This window comes from Scyliorhinus torazame, chromosome 13 (assembly GCF_047496885.1).
Source record: "Scyliorhinus torazame isolate Kashiwa2021f chromosome 13, sScyTor2.1, whole genome shotgun sequence".
NCBI lineage: Eukaryota > Metazoa > Chordata > Chondrichthyes > Carcharhiniformes > Scyliorhinidae > Scyliorhinus > Scyliorhinus torazame.
Window position 1 is genome coordinate 187,096,434 of NC_092719.1, and position 6,400 is coordinate 187,102,833.

A 6,400-nucleotide genomic window follows, 5' to 3' on the forward strand; every position below is an offset into this window, starting at 1 on the left:
CGGAAGCTTCTGATGCTCCTGACAAATGGAGCAGTTTTGGGCCACCTTCTCAATGTAGGCATCGAGGCCTGGCCACCAAACATAACTCCGGGCCGGGCCAACATTTTCATTTTGGTCACACCTGGATGCCCATTGTGCAAGTCTCTTAGTATCAGCTCCTGTCCTTATTCCGGGACAATCACACGCGTCCCCCACAAGAGGATGCCGTCTTCCACGCTGAATTCTGACAGCTTGGAGGAAAATGCCCGCAACTCGCCTGGGAGCTGTCTATGCTGCCCACCATACAGGACTATGTGTCGAACCTTTGACACGACTGGCTCCGTCTGGGTCCACTCACGGATCTGTGATGCCGTGACAGGCAAGGTGTCCATAAAATTTAGGGTTGCAACCACCTCACCGGTCGTGGGGTCAACATGGGGCCGGTCGATAAAGGCAATCGGCTCAGTGCGTCGGCATTTGCTATCTGCGTTCCTGGTTTGTGTTCCAGAGAATACTCGTATGCAGCGAGCAACAAAGCCCAGCGCTGGATCCGTGCGGAAGCAATGGGCGGTATTGGCTTATCCTCTCTGAAAAGTCCCAGCAGAGGCTTATGATCAGTCACGATAGTGAAGTGGCGGCCATACACGTACTGGTGGAAACGTTTCACCGCAAAGACCACTGCCAGGCCCTCCTTCTCGATCTGCACGTACTTTTTTTCCGCTGAAGTCAATGTGCGGGAGGCGAAAGCTATCGGCCGCTGGGCCCAGTTCTCCATCTTGTGGGACAGAATGGCCCCAATACCATACGGGGATGCATCACATGTGACGAGCAAAGTCTTTCCAGGATCATAGTGGGTTAGTGACTCAGACGACGTCAATTGTTGTTTTACCCGCCGGAAAGCGGTTTCTTGCGGCTGACCCCAAACCCAGGTGTGATTTTTCTTTAGCAGAAGATGCAACGGGGCCAGCGTAGTTACCAGATTGGGGAGGAACTTCCTGTAATAGTTTACGAGGCCGAGAAAAGAACAAAGATGCGAAGTGACAGTCGGGGCGGGGGCCTGTTGAATCGCGCGCACCTTCTCTGCGACGGGGTGCAAACCTTCGCGGTCCACCCGATAACCCAGGTAGACTACTTCCCTTTCCTGAAAGACGCACTTTGTGCGACATAAACGGACTCCAGCCTCCGAAAAGCGTCGAAGGACAGCCTCCAGGCTTTCCAAATGTTCCTGCTCCAACGTCCCTGTGATCAAAACATCATCTAAGTAGACAGCGACACGCGGTAAACCTCTCAAAATGCCCTCCATAATTGAAAAATAGCGCAGGCAGAGGTTACTCCAAAGGGCAAACGTGTATATTCATACAGGCCCCGGTGTGTATTAATCGTTACATATGGTCGGGAAGGGGGGGTCCAGCTCCAACTGCAGGTAGGCGTGACTCATATCTAATTTTGTGAACGAGAGTCCACCTGCAAGCTTTGCATAGAGATCCTCTATGCGAGGCATTGGATATCGGTCGAGTCGGAAAGCCGTGTTCACTGTAAGTTTATAGTCGCCACACAAGCGAACTGTGGCATCTGGCTTCATTACAGGTACAATTGGTGCTGCCCAGTCAGCGAAACGGACGGGCCTTGATAATACCCAAAGTTTCCAAATGAGTGAGCTCCCCTTCTACCTTCTCGAGCAAGGCGTAAGGCACTGGGCGGGCCCGGAAATAGCACGGCGTGGCTCCTGGTTCGACTTGGATACGGGCTACGGACCCTTTTATTTTCCCCAAACCGGGCTGGAATACATCTGGGTATCGTCCTAGCACCTCAGTCAACCCTCCAGAAACTGTTTGGAGGATGTGCTGCCACTGGAAGCGCAAATGGCGCAACCAGTCCCGACCCAACAGGCTGGGCCCATGGCCGCGCACCACGATAAGTGGGAAACGCCCCTCCTGGCGTCCATAAACAACAGGGGTCATCGTTGTTCCTGCAATGTCCAATGGTTCCCCTGTGTAGGTGGCCAACCTGGCCTGTGTGTCGGTTAATGTAAGGGTCTGTATACCTTGCTTGATGCGGTCGAATGTCCTCTGAGCGATCACGGAGACCGCTGCGCCAGTGTCCAACTCCATCTCAAGCGGGTGACCATTGACCCGTACTGTCACCTGAATGGGGGCCACACGGGGAGCTGCCACACAATGCAGCTGCAGGCAGTCGTCCTCCGTCTCCACGTCCTCAGGAGTAGTTGCCGCAGGTTCATCCTTCATGGAAGGTATGGCCCCTGGGCTGGTCCCAGTTTCGGTCGGAACGACGGCGCCTCTGGCACCCCCAGGACCGGCGTCCGCGACGGGGTCGGCGCCTACAAGTCTGACACGGACATGGCTCCTCATCCATTGGTTCTGGAGAAGGCTCCCTTCGGGGAGGAATGTCCGACGGCCACTGGCGTCGATCCAGACGTCGTCTCGCCCAAGGAACCGCAGGAGTGCGGGGGGACGTTTTCGGATGGAAGGGGTTGCGCCCCAAGGCATGCACTTCCATTCCCTGTATCTCCTGCACTCCTCGTTCTGCGCTCTCTCGGGACAATACTATTTGAATGGCCTGTTGAAAAGTCAATGTTGGCTGAGCTAACAACTTTCTCTGGATGGCCACATTTTTTTTTTTTTAAATATATTTTATTCAAGTTTTTTGGCCAAACATAACAATACGTAGTGTTTCTTTTACACAACAATAAAGCAATATAAATAACCGTGGCCAGTTTTAAACAAATAAATAAGTAATATATAAACAAAAACAAAATTAAATGGCAACTGCCTTGTCCAAAATAAATACTCTCCAAAAATACAATCCAACAATCCAATATACAATTACATATACCAAATACCTATACATATACAATAACATCCCTGAGAGTCCGTCCGATTCCTCCCCCCCGCCCCCCCCCCCCCCGGGTTGCTGCTGTTGTCTACTTCTTTTCCATTCCCTCTATCTTTCTGTGAGGTAGTCGACTAACGGTTGCCACCGCCTGATGAACCCCTGAGCCGAACCCCTTAACACGAACTTAATCCGTTCTGACTTTATAAACCCTGCCATATCGTTTATCCAGGTCTCCACACCCGGGGATTTGGCTTCCTTCCACATTAACAATATCCTGCGCCGGGCTACAAGGGACGCAAAGGCCAACACGTCAGCCTCTCTCGCCTCCTGCACTCCCGGCTCTTCTGCAACCCAAAATATAGCCAACCCCAGCTTGGTTCGACCCGGACCCCCACCACCTTCGAAAGCACCTTTGCCACCCCCACCCAGAACCCCTGTAGTGCCGGGCATGACCAGAACATGTGGGTGTGATTCGCTGGGCCTCTCGAGCATCTCGCACACCTATCCTCCACCCAAAAAAACGTACTAAGCCGTGCTCCAGTCATATGCGCCCTGTGCAGCACCTTAAATTGTATCAGGCTTAGCCTGGCACACGAGGACGATGAGTTTACCCTACGTAGGGCATCAGCCCACAGCCCCTCCTCAATCTCCTCCCCCAGTTCTTCTTCCCATTTACCTTGCCGCTCATCTACCATGATCTCCCCCTCGTCCCTCATCTCCCTGTATATGTCCGCCACCTTACCGTCCCCCACCCATGTCTCTGAGATCACTCTATCCTGCACTTCCTGCGTCGGGAGCTGCGGGAATTCCCTCACCTGTTGCGTTGCAAAAGCCCCCACTTGCATATACCGAAATGCATTCCCTTGGGGCAACCCATATTTCTCCGTCAGCGCTCCCAGACTCGCAAACGTCCCATCTACAAATAGATCTCTTAGTTGTACTACCCCAGGTCTTTCCCATGCTCCAAATCCCCCATCCATTCTCCCCGGAACGAACCTATGATTGTTTCTTATCGGGGACCGCACCGAAGCTCCCGTCCCTCCCCTATGCCGTCTCCACTGCCCCCAAATTCTCAATGTAGCCACCACCACCGGGCTTGTGGTGTATTTCTTTGGTGAGAACGGCAACGGCGCCGTCACCATTGCTTGCAGGCTAGTCCCCCTGCAGGACACCCTCTCCAATCTCTTCCACGCCGCTCCCTCCCCTTCTCCCATCCACTTACACACCATTGAAACATTGGCGGCCCAGTAGTACTCACTTAGGCTCGGTCGTGCCAGTCCCCCCCTGTCCCTACTACGCTGCAAGGATCCCCGCCTCACTCTCGGGGTCTTCCCAGCCCACACAAAACTCATAATGCTCTTCTCAATTCTTTTGAAAAAAGCCTTCGTGATCACCACCGGGAGGCACTGGAACACAAAAAGGAATCTCGGGAGGACCACCATTTTAACCGCCTGCACCCTACCTGCCAATGACAGGGTCACCATGTCCCATCTCTTGAAATCCTCCTCCATCTGTTCCACCAACCGTGTTAAATTAAGCCTATGTAATGTACCCCAATTCTTGGCTATCTGGATCCCCAGGTACCGGAAGTCCCTTGTTACCTTCCTCAACGGTAAATCCTCTATCTCTCTGCTCTGCTCCCCCGGATGCACCACAAATAACTCACTTTTCCCCATGTTCAGTTTATACCCTGAAAAATCCCCAAACTCCCCAAGTAGCCGCATTATCTCTGGCATCCCCTCCATCGGGTCCGCCACATATAGCAACAAATCATCCGCATACAGAGATACCCGGTGTTCTTCTCCCCCCCCTAAGTACTCCCCTCCACTTCCTGGAACCCCTCAGTGCTATGGCCAGGGGTTCAATCGGCAGTGCAAACAATAACGGGGACAGAGGACATCCCTGCCTCTTCCCTCTATGGAGCCGAAAATAGTCAGACCCCCATCCATTCATGACCACGCTCGCCATCGGGGCCCTATACAGCAATTGTACCCACCTGATATACCCGTCCCCAAAGCCAAATCTCCTCAACACCTCCCACAAATAATCCCACTCCACTCTATCAAATGCTTTCTCGGCATCCATCTCCACCACTATCTCCGCTTCCCCCTCTGGTGGGGGCATCATCATTACCCCTAGCAGCCTCCGTATATTTGTATTCAGCTGTCTCCCCTTCACAAACCCAGTTTGGTCCTCATGAACCACCCCTGGGACACAATCCTCTATCCTCATTGCCATTACCTCAGCCAGAATCTTAGCATCCACATTCAGGAGGGAAATGGGCCTGTATGACCCGCATTGCAGCGGGTCTTTTTCCTTCTTTAGGAGGAGCGATATTGTTGCCTCTGACATAGTCGGGGGCAGCTGCCCCCTTTCCCTCGCCTCATTAAAGGTTCTCATCAGTAGCGGGGCCAGCAAGTCCAAATATTTCTTATAGAATTCAACTGGGAATCCGTCTGGTCCCGGGGCCTTCCCCGCCTGCATGCTCCCAATCCCTTTCACTACTTCCTCCGTCTCAATCTGTGCTCCCAGCCCCACTCTCTCCTGCTCCTCCACCTTAGGAAATTCCAGCTGATCCAGAAAGCACATCATTCTCTCCTTCCCGTCCGGGGGCTGAGCTTCATATAGTCTTTCGTAAAATGCCTTGAACACCCCATTCACTCTCTCCGCTCCCCGCTCCATCTCTCCCTCCTCATCTCTCACCCCCCCTATCTCCCTCGCTGCTCCCCTTTTCCTCAGTTGGTGGGCCAACAACCTACTCGCCTTCTCCCCATATTCGTACTGTACACCCTGTGCCTTCCTCCATTGTGCCTCTGCATTACCCGTAGTCAACAAGTCAAATTCTACATGTAGCCTTTGCCTTTCCCTGTACAGTCCCTCCTCCGGTGCCTCCGCGTATTGTCTGTCCACCCTCAGAAGTTCTTTCAACAACCGCTCCATTTCCCTACCCTCCTGCTTTCCTTTATGTGCCCGAATAGATATCAGCTCCCCTCTAACCACTGCCTTCAGCGCCTCCCAGACCACTCCCACCTGTACCTCCCCATTATCATTAAGTTCCAAGTACCTTTCAATACACCCCCTCACCCTTAAAAACACCCCCTCATCTGCCAATAATCCCATGTCCATTCTCCAGGGTGGAAGCTGTTGTTTTTCTTCCCCTATCTCCAGGTCCACCCAGTGTGGAGCATGATCCGAGATGGCTATAGCCGTGTACTCCATCCCCGTCACCTTTGGGATCAGTGCCCTTCCCAAAACAAAAAAATCTATTCATGAAAATACTTTGTGTACATAGGAGAAAAACGAAAACTCCTTACTCCTAGGTCTACTAAATCTCCAGGGATCTACTCCTCCCATCTGCTCCATAAAATCCTTAAGCACCCTAGCTGCAGCCGGCCTCCTTCCGGTCCTGGACCTCGATCTGTCCAGCCCTGGGTCCAGCACCGTATTAAAGTCTCCACCCATTACCAACTTCCCCACTTCTAGGTCCGGGATTCGTCCTAACATACGCCTCATAAAATTGGCATCATCCCAGTTCGGGGCATACACGTTCACTAATACCACCGCCTCC